The 20,525-nt window shown below is 40.0% G+C and overlaps 1 pseudogene; it reads right to left on the bottom strand.

Annotated features, from left to right (window-relative positions):
- LOC136385685 (CCHC-type zinc finger nucleic acid binding protein pseudogene) overlaps window positions 1-20,525 on the bottom strand; it is a 119,837-nt pseudogene that overhangs the window by 40,979 nt on the left and 58,333 nt on the right.

Here is a 20,525-nt window from a genome sequence, read left to right on the forward strand (position 1 = left end):
TTGTCTTTGATAATAGCCATCCTAATGGATATGAGATTTATAATTTTGATTTTAACTACTATTTCTGTGTTGAGCAACTTTTCATGTGCCTACTGGCTATTTGTTTTTCTTTGGAGAAATATCTTTTCAAATCCTTTGTTCATTGGATTGGGTTACCTGTCATTTATGAGAACTCTTTATATAACTGCATAATAAACTCTTAATGGATATATAATTTGCAAATATTTTCTCACATAAAATATGTTGTATTTTCTTACTTGATGGTATTGTTTGCTGCACAGAAGTTTTTAATATTCATGAAATCCAATTTATCCATTTTTTATAGTCACTTTTGATTTTGGTATGTACCAAAGAAAACATATCTAAATTTTACCTTTTACATTTAAGTCTGATCCATTTGTCATTTATTTTTGTATATGGCATGTCATCAAGGTCCAACTTTATTGTTTTGCATGTAGATATCCAGTTCTCCCAGAACCATTTGTTGAAAAGACTACTTCCTATTGAAATATCTTGACACTTTTATTGAAAATCCACTGATTCTAAATGCAAGAATTTATTTTTGGACTTTAAATTCTATTTATCTCTATATCCTTATGCTCAGATCAGTCTTTATTATTGTAGCTTTGTAGAAAATTTTGAAATCAGGACGTATAAATCTCCAATTTGGTTTTTTTCTCATGATTATTTAAGCTGCCCTGAGACCCTTGGATTTCCATATAAGTTTTAGGATCATTTTGTCAATTGCTATGAAATGATCTGGAATTTTGGTAAGATCATTTTGTGGAGTATTGCCATGTTAACTATTAATTCTTCCACTCTGTTATCATATGATGTTGTTACATTTACTTCACTTTCTTTAATTTCATTTAACATTATTTTATAATTTTCAGTATAAAAAATCTTGAATTTCTTTTAAAAAATTGATTCCAAATATTTTACTTTCTCATGATATTAAAATACAATTATTCTCTTAATTTCATTTTCTTTTTTGATATTTCCTAATGAAATTTATTTCGGTGACATTGGCTAACAAAATAATACAAGTTTCAAGTGCCCAATTCTACAAGACACCTTGTACACCATACTGTGCATTCACCCTCCCAAGTCTTCATCCATCACCATTTAGCCCCTCATACCCTCCTCCACCCCTCCCCACCAATCACACTTTTGACTATGTTTGTTTGTTCTCTCTTATTTTTGACACTTTTTGTTCAATTCCACCCATCCTACATCTATCAGCCTATTTAGCTTGTTAGATCATTTAGTTTAAATTTCACATGAGTAAAATGATATAGTATGTCTTTCTCTGATTTATTTCACTTAGATTAATGCTCTCTAGATCCAATCATGCAAGAGGTAAGATTTCCTTCTTTTTTATGGCTCAGTAGTATTCTGATGTGTAAATGTACCACAGCTTCCTTATCAACTAATGTACTGATGGGCACTTGGGCTGCTTCCAGATCTTCAGATAAATTCCTACAATTGAAATTGCTGGGCCATAAAGCAGTTAATTTGTTTTTAATTTTTTAAATCAAGCGAGAGAGAAAAAAGACAGAGAAAGAGAGAGGGGGAGGAAAGGAGATGAAATCATCAATACTTTGTTGCAGCATCTTAGTTCTTCACTGATTGCTTTCTCATATGTGCCTTGACCCAAGCTCCAGTTGAGCCAGTGACCCCTTGCTGAAGTCACTGACGATGGGGTCATGTCAATGATCCCAAACTGGCACCATGGCACCCTGCTCTCAGGCAGGCACCCTGCTCTCAGGCTGGTGAGCTTCAGCTCAAACGCAACCTGGATGAGCCCACACTCAAGGCTGCGACTTCAGGGTTTCAAACCTAGGACCTCAGTATCCCAGGTCAATGCTCTATCCACTGAGCCAACACCAGTCAGGCAGATCATGTTTTCTTATCCATTCAGCTACCGTATACTTTTTAATTAGAGCATTTAATTTGTTTACATTTAAGGTAATTATTGATAAATATTTTTATTGCCCTTTTATTCCTTATATCTATGTTCCTCTCTGTGTTTCTTCTTAAACCAGAGCCTTTAACATTTATTGCAATACTGGTTTAGTGGTAATGAACATCCTTAGTTTAGTTTTTTTGTTTTGGGAAGCTCTTTATTTCATCTTTAATTTTAAATGATAGCCTTGCTAGATAGAGTACAATTCGTTGTAAGTCATTGCTTTTTATCACTTTAAGCCAATTTATTGAAGTGCTTCTGTTCAGAAATCAGCTGAAAGCCTTATGGGAGTTCCTTTGTATGTAACTAAAAATCTCTCAATTTTGCTGCCTTTAAGATTCTCTTTGTCTTAGATATTTGGCATTTTAATTATGTGTCTTCGTGGGGGTCTCCTTGGGTTCATCTTGATGGGAACTTTCTGTGCTTCCTGAACTTGTATGACCTTTTCCCTTCACCAGGTTAGGAAAGTTCCAGATATTATTTCTTCAAACAAGTTCTCTATCCCTTGTTCACTTTCTTCTCCTTCAGGTACCCAATGATGTGGATTTGTTAAGCTTGGTGTTGTCCCAGATGTTCTTTAGATTTTCCTCATATTTGTAAATTGCTTTCTTTTGATGCTGTACTTGGGTGCTTACTTTTATGTTGTCCTTTAAATCACTGCTGTTGATTGCTTCTAGTGCAGTCTTCATTCTGATTTTTTTATGGTTTCTGTCATTTTAATGCTTACTATATCTTTAATTTCTCACTGAAATCATGCCTTCTTCCCCTAAGATCCCTGGTTGTCCTTATAAGAATTGTTTTAAACTCAGTATCTAGTATTTTGGTGCTTCTGTTTCTTTTAATACTTTTTTGGGAGATTTCTCTTGTGCTTTCATATGGGGCATATTTCTTTGTTTTCCCATTTTGTCTCTGTGTATTAGGAAGCTCTGCTATGACCCCCCAATTTAGTTATGATTATCTTTATAACAAAGGTGTTTTCTTTGGCTCAGTGACAAAATCTTCTAATCACCTGACTCCTCACTCCAAGAATGTTTCTTATGGGTATGTGCAGACTTCTGTTGTAGTTGAGTCTTGAATGCTATTGGCCCTTACTTGGGTGGAGTTAACCTTTCAGGCTGGCTGACTATAACGATCAACCTTATTCACCATGTGTGATACCCTGTGCAGGGTCTGCCCTCTGTGTAGGGAGTTGTTGCCAGCGAGGTTTGCTGCCTGCTGGAATCCACCTTTGGGTCTGCAGCTTGTGTGACTAGTTAGATCAACTCTGCTCTGGTCTGAAACCCATCCATGGTTGAGTTGGTTCTGGGTCCACTCCTGTGGCATTCAAATACAGGTCAATGTCAGCTGTGCGTAACTGGCCTTAGGTTAACAATTGTTCACCGTCTCTGTGTCTACCGGGCCTCACTGTGCATGGGAGGTCTATGTATAAGGCTCAGCTTCCTTCACCTTACAGCTGGAGACATAACTGTAAAACAGGGGTCAGGAACCTTATTGGCTGTGAGCCATGAACGCCACATATCTTAAAATGTAATTTTGTGAAAGCCATACAATGACCTGTGTAGGATATGCATTATCCAATAAAAATTTCGTGTTGTCCCACAGGACACCTGTGATTGGCTCCAGCCACCTGCAACCATGAACATGAGTGGTAGGAAATGAATAGACTGTAATACATGAGAATGTTTTATATTTTTAAAGTTACTATTTTTTTTATTAAAGATTTGTCTGCAAGCCAGATGCAGCCATCAAAAGAACAACATCTGGCTCGTGAGCCATAGGATCCCGACCCCTGCTATAAAAAGACCAAGGTTCCCTGAGGTCTGCCTCCACTTGTCACCTAGTCCACCTCCCCCTGATGTGGCCTGGTCTTTCTCCAGAATCTCCCAGAGAATGTCTGTAGAGTGGGTCCAGCTTAACTGCAAACAACAGCTCCTTCCACAGGTTGAAAGCTCAATGGGAAAGAGCAACTAGGATCAGGACAGGGCTAGTAGGTCCCCTACTTGGGGATCACAGGCATTCATTGACATGAAAGTAACCCTTACTTTAGAGACAAACCAGTTTCTGCCAGAATATCCAACTCTAGTTGCTCTTGGAGAGGATAACTGCGGGTTCAGCATGGGTGCAGCCCACTATTCCCTATACGGGAGCCAGCTCAGCGGGTATAGGGATGATGCCAGCACAGCCCTCAGGAGGGGGCTAAGCACTTCATCAAGGTCCCATATACAGCCTCCAAGGGACTCACAATTTGCATGTCCAAGCTCTGAGCAACTCTTTCTTCACCCCGTGGGACAGAGTCTGGTGGGGTGGGGTATCTAAAACTTGGCAGGGCTGATTCAAACAGCACCACTATAATTTAGCTGTACATCCAGTTTAGGTTCTGGAACAGGTGAGTGTAGTTTCCACCTACTCTGCAGCCACCTTGGGATTGCCATTATTTATTCACACATTTTTTTCAGCCTTTGTCTCTTCGTCTGACTCCCATTATGTTTGTTATCTTTGTCTTTTTTTTTTTTTTTTTTTTGTATTTTTCTGAAGTTGGAAACGGGGAGGCAGTCAGACAGACTCCTGCATGTGCCCGACCGGGATCCAACCGGCATGCCCACCAGAAGGTAATGCTCCGCCCATCTGGGCTATTGCTCTGTTGCATCCAGAGCCATACTAGCGCCTGAGGCAGAGGCCATAGAACCATCCTCAACGCTAGGGCCAACTTTGCTCGAATGGAACCTTGGCTGCAGAAGGGGAAGAGAGAGACAGAGAGGAAGGAGAGGGGGAGGGGTGGAGAAGCAGATGGGCGCTTCTCCTGTATGCCCTGGCCGGGAATCGAACCCGGGACTCCTGCATGCCAGGCTGACGATCTACCACTGAGCCAACCAGCCAGGGCTATGTTTGTTATCTTTACTGGGAGTAACTCTTTATCCTCTTATAAGAGAATTTAAATCTATACATATTAGATGAATGTCATAAGTAATGTTTTTGTCCTGTTCTTTACTAAATATGCTTGATTTGATTTTATACTTTTTTGATCCCAAAATATTTTACTGTGATGCTGCATGTTAAGGATTTCTGGTATGAACTAATTTTTCTTTAAAAAAATATATATATATAGTTTTCCCTGACCTGTGGTGGTACAATGGATAAAGCATTGACATGGAATGCTGAGGTCGCCAGTCCAAAATCTGTGTACTTGCCAAGGCCAAGGTACATATGGGAGTTGATACTTCCTGCTCCCCCCCACCATTCTCTCTCTCCTCTCTAAAATGTATAAAATCTTATAAAAATATATGGTTTTATTACATTGTGATTAGAGGATGTGGCTGTTGTCCAGTCTTTCTTCTTTTTTATTAAGTGAAAGTCAGGAAGGCAGGGAGGCAGAAGGGACAGGCTTCCATTTGTACCCCAACCGGGATCCACCTGGCAAGCCCCTTACAGGACAATGCTCTGCATATCTAGGGCATTTGTTCCATTGCTTGGCAACTGAGCTATTTAAGTGCCTGAGGCGAGGCCATGGAGCCATCGTCAGTGCCTGGGGCCAACTTCCTCGAACCATTTGAGTCACAGCTGTGGAAGGGTGGGAAGGAGAGAGAAAGAGGGAGAGAGAGAGAAGGGGAGAGGTAGAGAAGCAGCTGGTTGCTTCTCCTGTGTTCCCTGGCTAGGAATTGAACCCAGGACTTCTATACGCCAGGCCAATGTTCTTACTACTGAGCAACCAGCCAGGGACTGTAATTCTTACATGCTAAATTTTTAGTAATTTTGTAGGGAAAATCTTCCATTTAAAAATAAATTTTTCATTTTCACGTACCTATTCTTCCAGAAGACCTTTTGAAACAACTTGTCATGTTCTCACAAATACCATTGGAATTGCATTTGGAATGGCACTTGAATGTATAGGTTAACTTCTGGAGAGCTATTGTCTTTATATAAAATCTTCTCATACATGAATGTGGTATGTTTCTACTTATATTCAGGCCCTTAATATTATTTATATGTGTCTATTCCACTTATTATCTTGAACATTTTGTAGTTCCTGAAAAAAAGTCTTAGGAACTGAGATTCTGGTAGGAAAAGTACAGAAGATATCAACTGCATAGAGTATACTCTTCAGTGTAGAATGTAATATAAAATGTATTTTTTGGATATGATGTTAATTATTTTTTTCACATGGTCCAAGGAACCTGCACTATTTAGAATGTTCCATAGCCGCCTGACCAGGCAGTGGAGCAGTGGATAGAGTATCAGACTGGGATGTGGAGGACTCAGGTTCGAGACCCCAAGGTCTCTAGCTTGAGTGCAGGCTCAACTGGTTTGAGCAAAGCTCACCAGGTTGGACCCAAGGTCGCTGGCTTGAGCAAGGGGTTACTCGGTCTGCTGAAGCCCCATGGTAACGGCACAAATGAGAAGGCAGTCAATGAACAACTAAGGTGTCGCAATTAAAAACTGATGATTGATGCTTCTCATCTTTCTCCGTTCCTATCTGTCTGTCCCTGTCTATCCCTCTCTCTCTCTGCTAAAAAAATAAAATAAATAAATAAATAAATACCAGATCCTGTTTTGTATAAATACAGGGGTAATAACTAATATTAGGGAAATAATACTTTATACTAAGCCATTTGTTCTTAGTGCTATTAGCATCTCTTTGACCCCCGCACCTTTCCCATTTTAAAGTGTTTCTACCATCCTGCAAGCATCTGAAGGATCAGTGCTGATTATTTACAGGACATATCCATTGATCTTTAAATCCTACAATATAGAGCCAATTGGTTGTGTTTTCACTACAAAAGTTTAGAATCAGACAGGTTAGAATCTTGTCCCACTTGACGGTTCTATTTCAATTTTAAGAGCAACTCTCTGAAAGGGAGCCAGAAAACATCAAGACAGTGAGTTGAACTTAGATCTTATGAGAAGCATATAGGAATTAAAGCTGTTTAGATCGTGGGAGACAACCTCTACAAAATGGAGGGTTTGATAGTCTTTTCAGATTTCTTATGAAGTCAGAAATACTTGGGTTTTGCTGCTTTTGAAGGCAGTTCTAGTTAATGGAGAAACAGATTTAAGAGCTGTCCAAAGATGAAAATACTCTTGGAATTGAACCTAGTAGCATGTATGACCGCTTGGGGTGGAATTTGAGAATCTCCCTGCATTGAATGAGAGGCTGGATTACATGAACTTGAAGGTGACATTTATTCCTCAGATTCTGACTGAGTGAATCAGGGCAAATGAAACTGATTTTTATTGTGTGCCTAATTTACATGCTCCTATTCAATCATCACAATGCTCTGAAGCATCCCAGAGAAACAGAAGAAGTCTGCTGAGGTCACTCATCTAATTCATGGAAGAGCCTACTTTTACCTCTCCCTTCCCAAATATCTTAATTTGTAATAGTAATTCCTTAAATTTGTATAGCACATTATTACATATTTAGAAGCTTTTCAGAAACATGGTAATTTTATTTCATTTTGTTAATTTTTTATTAAGTGAGAGGAGGGAAGGCAGAGAGAGAGAAGGGAAACCTGAGAGGTAGAGAAGCAGATGATTGCTTCTCCTGTGTGCCCTGAACAGGAATTGAACACAGGACATCCACAAGCCGGGTCAATGCTCTACTACTGAGCCCACCACCAGGGCTTATTTTATTCTTATAAAACTTTGGTAAAACTAAAAAAATAGATTCTATGTGTCTATTTTATAGGAGAAAAACAGAGATTCAGAAACCCTTGAGTTATTCTAGGGTAAAAGGAATTTGGGAGATCATCCAATACAACCTTCATATTTTGCAGTTGGGCAAACTATACCAGAATTAAAAATCACAGTATTTTGTAGGCATTTTTTAATTTGTATCAGGGGAGAGATGAAGATCAGACTAAATGATTTCGCCCTGGCCGGTTGGCTCAGCAGTAGAGCGTCGGCCTAGCGTGCGGAGGACTCGGTTCGATTCCCGGACAGGGCACACAGGAGAAGCGCCCATTTGCTTCTCCACCCCTCTGCCGCGCTTTCCTCTCTGTCTCTCTCTTCCCCTCCCGCAGCAAAGGCTCCATTGGAGCAAAGATGGCCCAGGCGCTGGGGATGGCTCTGTGGCCTCTGCCTCAGGCGCTAGAGTGGCTCTGGTCGCAACATGGCGACGCCCAGGATGGGCATAGCATCGCCCCCTGGTGGGCAGAGCGTCGCCCCATGGTGGGCGTGCCGGGTGGATCCCGGTCGGGCGCATGCGGGAGTCTGTCTGACTGTCTCTGCCCGTTTCCAGCTTCAGAAAAATGAAAAAAAAAAAAAATTATAAATGATTTCATGGATTACAGAAGGGTTGTGTTGCTTTTATTTGTTATGCCAGCTCACCACATTAGAATAAGGGGCATTTTAACAAATACTGATCAAAGACACTAAAGTTTTAAGGAGGAAATGTTAAAGCTTTAGGTAGCAGGTTTCAGAAGATATTTTGGGTCATGTGGTCCTTCTTGGTTGCCTTAAAGGCATTTAGTATTTCCTGCACCAAAGTCAATGGTAACCTGGGAATCAGGCCACCAGAGATAAGGTTTTAAGCTTGTAATCAGTCTCATAAGAATGAGAATGAGGCCCTGGCTGGTTGGCTCAGTGGTAGAGCGTCGGCCTGGCGTGCGGAAGTCCCGGGTTCGATTCCCGGCCGGGGCACACAGGAGAGGCGCCCATCTGCATATCCATCCCTCCCCCTCTCCTTCCTCTCTGTCTCTCTCTTCCCCTCCCGCAGCAGAGGGTCCATTGGAGCAAAGATGGCCCAGGTGCTGGGGATGGCTCCTTGGCCTCTGCCCCAGGTGCTAGAGTGGCTCTGATCGCGACAGAGCGACCCCCGGAGGGGCAGAGCGACGCCCCCTGGTGGGCAGAGCCTCGCCCCCTGGTGGGCGAGCCGGGTGGATCCCAGTCGGGCGCATGCGGGAGTCTGTCTGACTGTCTCTCCCCATTTCCAGCTTCAGAAAAATACAAAAAAGAATGAGAATGAGGCCTCAGTCTTTACCCACGACTGTGGAAGCCACCATTCACTCATGGGTCTGTGACACAGGCTGAGTGATGGCTCTCTTGATTATGGTATAGGTTATATATATATTTAGAACCTCAAGGATCAAAAGACCTATAATGTCTCATATCAAAACAGCTTTTTTAGTTTGACCATTAATGAACTCATTTTATATTATAACCAACAAATGCTCTTTAAGCCTCTAAGTAATTGTATTTAGTGATTGGGGAACTCCATTAAGAGTCAGCCTGTCTCTTTTTCAAGACATATTTGCAATAATGAGCTGAACTATATTTTCTACATCTTCAACTCATTCAGCATATCTGTATTGTTCCCCAACTCAAAAATACTTTTATTGTTCTCTTTCCTACATCTTCAGCTTTTTCTCCCTGCTGCCTTTTGAGCTGCCAGGCATTGTGCTGGGTGAATAGGGATATGGAGACAAATTAGACACAGTCCGTGCATTCAAGGACTTCTTAGTCTAGTGAAAGAGTTCAACATGTACAGATTAATCATAACAGTATATTATGCTGTGCAATGAAGATCTGTACAAGATACTATGGGGTTCTGAAGAGTAATCATTTGACTCAGTCTACAAATGTTAGATGTGGGAAGAACTGGTGCTTAAGTTGTTTCTCATTTTTTTTGGTTCGGTAGGTGTTTTTTGTTTTGTTTTGTTTTTTTAGCGAGAGGGAAGGAGGGAGGGAGATGGGGGGAGATAGACAGAAACAGACAGAAAGGAAGGTTGAGAGATGAGAAGCATCAATTCTTCATAGCAGGACCTTAGTTTTCATTGATTGCTTTCTCTTATGTGCCTTGACCAGGGGGCTTCAGCTGAGACAGTGACCCCTTGCTCAAGCCAGCAACCTTTGAACTCAAGCCAGTGACTCCATGCTCAAACAGAATGAGCTCACACTCAAGCCGGCAACCTTGGGGTTTCAAACCTGGGTGCTCGGTATCACAGGTCGTTGCTCTATCCACTGCATCACGACCTGGTAAGGCTTAATTAAGTTCATTCTTAAAAGAAGTAAAGGTTGACTAAGGAAAAGGAAAGTGAAAGATATTCTAAGGAAAGGCATGGACATTAGAAATAAAATGATCAACTGAAGGAATGACAGTAGTTCATGAAATTAGGTTTGAAATACAGGCTTAAAATAAATTCTTATATAGTACGCCATGAAATTTGTCTTTTATTTTTAGTGTTTTAAGAAGGCTATGCTTTTGATGGTCATTTTGACAGTAGTATGGAGTATGATCTGTAAGGTTTATAATTTGGACAAGAAGATCAGTTAAGACACTATAGTATTTAAGATAATAAATGATCAAAGGCCATGGAGTGCAGAAATGATAACCTGTTAAACAAGAAGTTATAAAAACAGACATAATAAAACATGGAAAATTTAAGGTGATTAAAATGGAAAAAATCAAGGCTTTCAAGCTTTAGCAAATATGCATTCCCCTACCCTTACACCCAGCCTTGATGAACAACTCTCTCATGCTCTTTACATGAGTTTTGCTGTTGTTGATTCCTTCTGGATCAGGGCTTGGCTGCACAGATTTTGTAGGTATGTTTTATGGGGCAGCCATATATAAAATGTTAATTCTCAGGAAAACATCTGAATAGGTACAGACCTAAGTCCTGGGCCTTCTCATCAGTAGCAAGACTACTCTCACTGCATAAGAACCAAAATATTCTTTTAAACAAAAGTTGGAAGCTTTTTGGCTCTCACCAAGTAGCTCAATTGGTTAGTGTTATCCTAATATGCCAAGGTTGTGGGTTCAATCCCTGGTCAGGGCACATATAATAGTTAATCAATGAATGCATAACAACAAATTGATGTTTTTCTGTCTCAAATCAATAAATAATGGTGATGGAAGTAGACTTGACTCAGGGTGGTTAACACACAACACAATACAATATACAGATGATATATTATATACTTGTACACCTGAAACCTATATAATTCTATTAATCAATATCACCCCCAATAAAGGCAATTTTAAAAAGTCAGTGATCAAAGGAATAAATACAAAACTTTTTTTAAGTGGAAGCTTTTCTATCTAAAACCCACTCAGGGAAGAAATGCCCTTAGTTTTTATCGTTTCAATTCCATTGTTTTGCTTAGAGGTTTAAAATGTTTATGGTTATACTTCCAAATAAAAAACATATTCAGGCCCTGGCCAGTTGGCTCAGTGGTAGAGCGTTGGCCTGGTGTGCAGGAGTCCTGGGTTCGATTCCCGGCCAGGGCACACAGGAGAGGTGCCCATCTGCTTCTCCACTCCTCCCCACCTCCTTCCTCTGTCTCTCTCTTCCCCTCCCGCAGCCAAGGCTACATTGGAGCAAAGTTGGCCCGAGCTCTGAGGATGGCTCCATGGCCTCTGCCTCAGGAGCTAGAATGGCCCTGGTTGCAATAGAGGAACACCCCAGATGGGCAGAGCATCGCCCCCTGGTGGGCATGCCGGGTTGATCCCGGTTGGGCGCATGTGGGAGACTGTCTGACTGCCTCCTCATTTCCAACTTCAGAAAAATACAAAATATATATATATTTTTTTTTTTTCCAGTAATTAAAAATCTAAACATATCCAGTGTTTATTTTCTCTTTTCTCAAAGCTATACAAACACAATGTCTGTGAGAAATTTTCCACTTAAGGCTCAGAGTGGTGACACTATGGATTGAAAGAATGGCTTTCAATGGGAGATTTTATTTAAATGGGACTTATGCATTTCCAGCAAATCTTGTGTAACTAGCCATCTGGAGAGCAATATGAGGCAAGAGGTTGAGAAAGGAAGTCCTGAGCAGAACAGCAAAGTAAGTACACCGAGAATTTGGAGCTTGGGACTGCTCTGCCATTTAACCAATGTGGTCTTGAGCATGGTTTTTCACCTCTCTGGGACTTTGTTTCCTATACTGTGAAATAAAGGCAATATCTTTTCTTTTTTTTTTTTTTTTTACAGAGACAGAGTCAGAGAGAGGGATAGACAGGGACAGACAGAAAAGAACAGAGATGAGAAGCAAAAGAACAGAGATGAGAAGCATTAATCATTAGTTTTTCGTTGGGCGTTGTGACACCTTAGTTGTTTATTGATTGCTTTCTCATATGTGCCTTGACGGTGGGCCTTCAGCAAACCAAGTAACCCCTTGCTCAAGCCAGCAACCTTGGGTCCAAGCTGGTGAGCTTTTTGCTCAAGCCAGATGAGCCCGCGCTCAACCTGGCAACCTCGGGGTCTCGAACCTGGGTCTTCCGCATCCCAGGCCGATGCTCTATCCACTGCGCCACCGCCTAGTCAGACAAGGGGCAATATCTTTTATAAAAATATTTATTTTCATTCTAAGTGAGAGGAGGGGAGATACAGACACGGTTTTCCGAATGCAACCTGACCAGGATCCACCCAGCAACCTGCAATTCCAGAGCCATGCTCAGCACCTGGGTACAGTGTGCTCCAATCAATCGAGCCATGGCTGTGGGAGGGGAAAAAAGAGAGAAGGGGAGGGAGAAAGGTAGAGGAAAGCAGATGGGCGCTTCTCCTGTGTGGACTAACCAAAAATCGAACCCAGGACATGCCGGGCCAACACTCTACCACTGAGGCAACCTACCAGGGTGGGTAATATCTTTTCACAATGCTTTTGGGAAGGAGATTTGGGAAATGTAAGGATTTAATGGGATAAGTTATGTAAATTTCTTAAAACAGGTCTAGAACATGCTAAATGCTATATCAGGTGTAGTTGCTGCCGATAATGATGTTGCTCATGACAAGGATCCAAAGAAGATAATAGCATTTTACATTGTCAATGAGGTATCGGGGTTAAGAGAAATAAAACCTTGAGGTCAGTTCCCCACTATTATTTTATCTGCTAAGTAAATTGGAAAACTAGATGAATTTTATTCATATCCTGATGTCTAATGTATTGCCTTTGCTCCTATTTCCAAATAGTAAGCTGTTGAAACACTGTGTTACACTTGAATAATGGTTATCTTAAAAACATAGAAAAAAGGTTTGAAGTTGGTCAAAACTGGATTTGAAACCTAATTCAACTGCTTACTAGCTGTGTGATATCAGTCATGTTACTTAATTTCACTGAACCTCAGGTTCTTCATCTTAGATATCAATAATAGTTAATTTGCAGGGTTTCCATGAGGATGTTTGAATAGTGTATGCCATAAACACTCTATAAATGACAGCTATCATTGTTAGTTCTTGGGACACACACTGTCTGACAGAAACAACAGTAGGCCCTGGTGGCTAGAAGGACTTCATGGATTCAACAGCAACCTGGAGTTGTGTCCTTCTGAAGAAATCCTACTCGGAGAAATATAATACAACCTGCTACGTGTCCTAGGTTGTATTATCATTGTCCGTGTGTATAGCTCTCGTCTACCAGACTCTAAATTCCTTACGGGCAAGGACAGTGCCTGTTCATCTTTGTATTCACATTGCCAAATCCACTGCATATTGTAGTTCTCATTGTTCGTTGAATGAAAAAATGAATCATCAACAGGACATTAACTGGGCACCTGCTCTGTTATCTACATGGGCTCAGCTGGTCCCCACCAATTCTCTACAACGTCCAAGCTATCTTCAATATGCTTTCTCCTAAAGCTTACTCCTATCTTCTAATTCTTTTGTTCAGGATTTTTCTGTGTAGTGCAAGCACAGCAAATACACTTCATCTCATGTACCATCTCCAGTAGACTAATGATAGTGCTGGCCTTGATTATGTTTTATAAGAAGGACTGAAGCGAGATCTCAGTTCAGTGTGAAAGGGCTTATAGCTAATTAGTGATGTTTGCAGAAGAAGGTAGGACAAAGGAGAGTAGCAGCATAAGTGCCACAGGTATGATATACTATTGGTTTCTATTAAATTCTCTTTTTTCTCTGCCTGCATTTTAGTCTTGGCTACTTGCAGATGTTGCATGGCTGCTGGTGCTGCTGCTGATACTACTAGCAATTGCTTCCAATTGTTCCTTGGGTAGGGTCAGAGTGACCATTGACCACAGACTTCATCTTTATACTCTGGAGTTTCTTCCTGTGGCTGTTATTCACAATTTTCCCCTCTCAGCTTTACCTCAGCTGTCCTCTTAGATATGTTAACAAGTTGATAATTCCGTGTTCTTATTTAGTGTGAACAATCATTATTGCTCTGTGAAAAGGGTTCTTTCTCTTAGAAGATGTGACAACCAGAATACAGTTAAACTATTTTTTTAGGGCCCTATGGTGATTCATATAAGCTCTGCTTTAATATTGGAAAAAATTAAGTGTGCTTGCAGATCAGAGAAGGAAGAATTGAGAGGGGAGTCATTGTACGTGTGGAAGAGAGAGATAAAAGACAGAATAAGATCCTGAAAGATGATGGAGGTTAAGAGTGAGATAGTAAGACACTCATGGCTCTAGAACATGGCTGGAAGATTAGCCTTTGATGAAAGGAACTACCTCTTCACTGAAGCGCAGTCATAGGGATAGGAGTTAAGATGGGTACCTAATAAAGATATTAAACATCTGTAATTGGATGAGGTGGATGATGGAGACAAATCTGAACAAGGACAGCATTATGGAGGCAAACCAGATTTTCTAAGGAATGTCCAAAATATCCAACCTAAAGGCTAAAGTGGGGCTTATCAAGGCGAAAAACTATAAATTATAAAGTGTTCTTGGGCCATTGTCAAAATTAACATTTTCTTGCCTCTGGGCCTGACCTTAATTGATTGAAGGGTAGACAGCTAGTAAGAAAGAAATTTGACCATCTAGACTGTGTATGGAAGATCAGAAGTGAGCTTGAAGTCTGTGAACAAAAAGTAGCCTTAACGTGATCAAGATGGGTGTTGAATAGTTAGAAAGTTGAAATTGCAGGAACTGTATTCAGAGAATGGATTTTGGAATGTTAAGATTTCTAAACTGGAGTAGTCAAGATACCTGTGAAACTAGGATGTCAGATGGTCATTTACATGGATATTTAAGTGACCCAGGATTATGGTAAAAGCTGGGCTGGGAATGAATACTGTGGGCAAGATATGTGGGCAGAATGACCTGGAGGTTGGCACAAAGCAACTGTACAGGTGCAAGGGAAGAGAAGATGTAGTGGAATAGTACTATGAGCCTCAGAAGACTGGAGGGGATTATTAGAAGATGTAAAGCCTATGGTTTACACATTGCACTATTGGGGTGGGTAGAATGGCCAGCTAAAATGATACCTTCCTGGCACCTTGCTATGTTGTATTCATTTACCAATTTTAAATCTGTCACATTTCAGCTGCTGGCCTTTTGCACTGATGGAATGCTGTGGCCATCTCCTAACTATTTGAAAGAGCAGCAGATAGATCAGTTTGAAGTGACATAAAAAGATTTCTTTAGGATCAAAATTTTCGCTTGAACTTGACTTAACTTTATTACATGGTAAAAGCTTTTGTTGGCTGGGTTCATAATGTACTTTGGCTTCTCAGCCTCGAAGGTAGAGGTAAAAACCAGGCAGAGTACTTTAAAAACACACTGAGTCACTAGAACAGTGGTTCTCAAACTTTTTGAAGTCGGGGTGCATTTAAAATCCTACAAATAATTGTAGGAGCACTATATACAAATTTCAGAGAAATATGTTATAATAAGTAACTCAAATACTAAAGTCCAAGCGTGCTTTTATGGTAATTAAATGAAATAAATACAAAATTAAATTTATTCTGACATTAAAAAACATTTTTATGTTACATTTTTTGTTATGCTTTTTAGAATTAGTAAAAAAGAGTGTTTGAAAAATAAAAAAAAAAAACCGACAAAAAAGTTATTTTTCCATATATAGATACATTCTTAGTAAGATTTAGTAAATGGCCTGACCTGTGGTGGCGCAGTGGATAAAGCGTCGACCTGGAATGCTGAGGTTGCCGGTTCAAAACCCTGGGCCTGCCCGGTCAAGGCATATATGGGAGTTGATGCTTCCTGCTCCTCCCCCTTCTCTCTCTCTCTTCTTAAAAAAAAAAAAAAAAAAAGATTTAGTAAATGCAGCAGCTTCCGGCGCAAATGTGTTAAGTTTTTTCATTCTTGTGTGTATGAGAAACATGAGCCTGATGTGTCCTAGCGATTTCTTCAATGTTTGGGCATATATTTGAAAGGCAAACTCTCATTTCCTCATCAATACGCTACAGAATTCCTCTTTTTACCCTAAATTGTGTTCAGTGCAGAAAACCCCCACCATATATATCATCTTAACTTTACACCAAAGGATAGAAGAAACTTTCCTCCAGTCTTTCCGGGGAATATGGGGGGTAGTGTAAACAATCCAGCACCACAGCTTAACAGCCTTTTGCAACCTAATCAGGCAAGTGAGGTGGGGCGTTGGGCACTGTCAGCTTACAGCCAATTCCCCACACATCTGTCCTCCAAAAATCAAAACTCCAAAAACCAAGTTGGTTTGTCCCCAAAAGGCACATACTTCTCTGGAATACCACAGGGCGCACCTGGAAATCTTCTAGGGCACACCAGTGCACCCTGGCGCAGACTTTGAGAATCACTGCACTAGAACAAGATACAGCCTCATTATCTGATTGACATTTTAGGATTTAAACAAACAAACAAACAAAGCACCTCACATCAATGGGTGAATACCAAAACGGCTATGTAAAAGCCATCTAGGTTCAGGATACAACCAGTTTAGTGGCCATGTTGTAGATGCTGCCAGTGTTGTTCACAAGGAGAGCTGGAAATTGATACAGAGAGATTGCCCTTAGGACTTGGAAGGTAAAGTTTAGAAGAGACTCACTGAACCCTCTGACATCGCATGCAGTCAGTTTTCTTCTGTTATAATCTTTAAGTCTGCCGATATTCCAATAAAAGTTTAGAGCCACTCTGTTAGAGTGGTCAGGCTCTCAGACAGCCCAGGACTTCTTCTGGGGGCTGCTTTATATTTTTTCTCAGGAGGAGCTGTGGAAGACTTCACATGAAAGAGAAGACAAAGAAACAGAATAACTAGAGTATCTCTTCACAAAGCATGATTCAACAACAGAGAGATCACATTCTGTTCAGACTCTAGCCCACAGGTTGCTTTTTTCAATAGCATGCTTAGACTTCTTTACTCCTTTCTCTTTTTAAAAGTTGTACTGTATGTGTATACAAGCAGTCCCTGGGTTAAGAACAAGACAAGTTCTGTAGGTTTGAAATGTTTAAGTATTTATATGCATAGAAAGGTAAAAATAAACACTATGCTAACATCTATTAAGTTGCATTTAATAGGTAAATGTACCTGTTCCAACTTACAAATTCAACTTAGGAAAAAAACCTACAGAACCTATCTCATTAATAACCCAGAAACTGCCTGTTTATGAACTGCTACTTCCCCTAATGATCACCCTATGTTTAAAAAAAAGACAGCAATCCCTAAAATATGACATACTTGCCCTGTTAGGCCTTCAATAATTAAAACTTGTTGAGTCCTCAATGCTGGAATATAGGCCAGCAGAGATGTTAGGGTTTCAGCAACAAGGAACCCAGCTTCATGGAAGAAAGGCAGTCAACTGACTTGACAGTAACCCCTATCCCTGCCCCCATATACTTCATCCTTCAGCCCCATGACTGATGTCACTGATGAAAGCAAACAATAGTCATTACTTTCTCATTCCATTGGCACTTTTCTGACCCATGTATATGCCATTGGAAGTCACTCTTTCATTAGCACTTACTTGTTCACATTTCTTATAACCCAGAGAGGCATGAATGCTAAGGTTGGGATTGAATTTGTCATAGTAACCTGTGGCTGGGGAAATACCCATGTTAATCAGCCTGATAAACACTACCACCTGATCTCATGGCAGCCACTGGAGAAGCTGTAGCTAAGGCTGCAACCTTGTGGATCCCAGCCTCAGGATTTACTCCTGATGTCTCAACTGATTATGAAATACCAGTACAAGAGCATGCCCCAATCCAGTGCTCCCTTCTGATGTGATTGATAGAAATTAAGATCTGTAGGACATTTGATATATAAATATAGAAATCTTGTGGGTTAACAGCAAACAATATTAGGAGTCCTGCTTATATTTTCTCTTTTAGGTATGGGCAGGATATGGCATGGCAGAAGTGGAAAGTCCTGGACCTTCCAAATATATTACCAAAGATTCTTCAGGACAACCTCAGTCACAACAGACAGTGCCTTATCCTTGGTCTTGCCTACTCTTTCTTTAGATTCCTTGTAGTGCACTCCATGCTAGCACTAACCACTTTTCTTTTCTTGCCCCACTCTGATGGGTTTCAGCAGATGTCTGTTTGTTTTTTTGCCTCTTTCTTCCTCAACCCATCTTTATTAGCCCCCACCTAGGAAGAACCTGAAGCTTCAATGAGCATTGGGAATGGCACTCATGTTTCTCACTGGATATAAAAAGAGAGAAGAAATGAATAGCAGGCAGGAAGGAGAGGGAGGCTATGAAATCCCATAATGTGCTTGAAATTTTAGTTAATGTTGGACCTAGAAGCCTACATGAATGAAAGAAGCAAACCTGAGTGAGATCTGATTTTTATGAATGAACATAGGAGTGAACTCTTATTGCCCTTGGAATAGAGGGAAGGAGGAAACAAAAGTGAGAAAGGTCATATTCAATAAAATCCTTTACTTCAATGCAGGAGGCACTAAGAATTGCTTCATAACCCATAATTGTTTAAAGTATATTGAATACATGTTGTTGCACTGCACTATTTTCTGTTGCTAGTTGTTAGCATCACTGACAACTACTCTCTTCAGTGACAGGGTGTTAAAGGGGTTGAGGGCAGAAAAGATAGCACAAATAGCTTGTTTTTAAAAATAGATAGGATGGGCCATAAACAGTGAGCAGAATGGCTACAGGCAACTCCAAATACCAGACATGGCTTAAGGAAAGGGAACAATGAAAGGTCAATCCTTGAACTTATTGTCATGCCTGAGAGCAAGATGGAATATCTAAAATAGAAACAGCTTCACTGGAAAAGAGTTATATAATAGATCCTTTTGTATAAGAGATTAGAAAAGGAATATTTCCAATTACATAAGATGGGCTTTTAAAAGACATCTGTTTCCTACATGGATCATGGAAATTGATACCAGCATCAACCCGAGGCTGACTAGACCAGTTTGAATCACAGTGGCAGGTGTTCATCTGTAATCAGTCCAGTACCTAAAGGAGCAAGACCTTTTAAAAAAAGAATGTATGTAACACAACTTATAAACAAAATTGACATCATATTGTATATATTGTTCAACTTTTTTTATTTGAAAATAAGCATATTTCCACAAATTAGCATCTTTTGAAAGCACAATATTGTTACATAGTATTTCATATGGATCTAACAAAACTTACTTAGATGATCCCATGCTGCTGGATATTTTGGATAGCACCAACTTTTAAAATTAAAAAGATCATTGAACATTAATCTTTACGTGCATCTCTAATTATTTCTTTGAAAAAAATTTCTAGAATTGGAATTACTGAGTTTGAATAATAAGAGGCACCTGAAAGATGCTGTTGAATTGTTCTCAAGTTTTACAAATTAATTTCCATCAGTAGTGTATAAATGTGCATATTTCTCTACCCATTCATCAAAATATGGCTTTTTTGATTTTATAAATCTCTGCTTATTGAGCAACTGTTTTAAAGATTTTTATTTCCAATTAACATGCAGAAAATTGACTTTTATGTGATATATCAATAGTTCTATGGGTTTTGACAAATATAAAGTCATATATCCTTTCACTCCAATATCACACAGAATAGGTTTATCACTAATTTCTCTCAGTTGCTGTTTTTGTTGTAAATCCCTTTCCCCATTTCAAATCCCTGGAAATCACTGATTTGTTCTCCATTCCTGTGGATTGGTCTTTTCCAGAAGGTCATACAAATGGCATCATGCAATATGTAGACTGTTTGGCCTTTCTTCTTTCTCTTTAAGTAAAATGCACTTAAGATTTATCCATGTTGTTATGCAAATCAATAGATCATTCTTTATCATTGTCCTTCATTGTATGGATTTATCAGTTTTTTATACATTCACTAATTGATGGACATGAGAAAATTTTCCACTTTTGGTGATTATGAATAAAGTTTCTATAAACTCAGGTACTACTTTTCTGTGAACATAAATTTTAATTTCTATAGGGCAAATGCTTATGAGTGGGAACGAGTGCCATCTTTTCCCACACATTCTGTATGACATTGCATTCTTACCACAAGTATGAGTTCCAAGAGGAACTCAACATCTTAGCCAGCACTTGGTATTCATATATGTATTTAAAATTTTTAGTCATTCTACTAAGTGTACAGTAGTATCTCATTGTGTTGTTTTTGGGAGTCACAGAGAGGGACAGATAGGGACAGACAGGAAGGGTAAGAGATGAGAAGCATCAATTCTTTGTTGTGGCTCCTTAGTTGTTCATTGACTGCTTTCTCATATGTGCCTTGACCAGGAGGCTCCAGCAGAACCAGTAACCCCTTGCTCAAGCCAGAGACCTTGGGCTTCCAGCCAGTGACCTTTTGGCCCAAGCCAGTGACCATGCGGTCATGTCCTTGATCCCACACTCAAACCAGAAACCTCGGAGTTTCAAACCTGGGACCTCAGAATCCCAGGCCAATGCTCTATCC

Source organism: Saccopteryx leptura, chromosome X, assembly GCF_036850995.1.
Source record: "Saccopteryx leptura isolate mSacLep1 chromosome X, mSacLep1_pri_phased_curated, whole genome shotgun sequence".
NCBI lineage: Eukaryota > Metazoa > Chordata > Mammalia > Chiroptera > Emballonuridae > Saccopteryx > Saccopteryx leptura.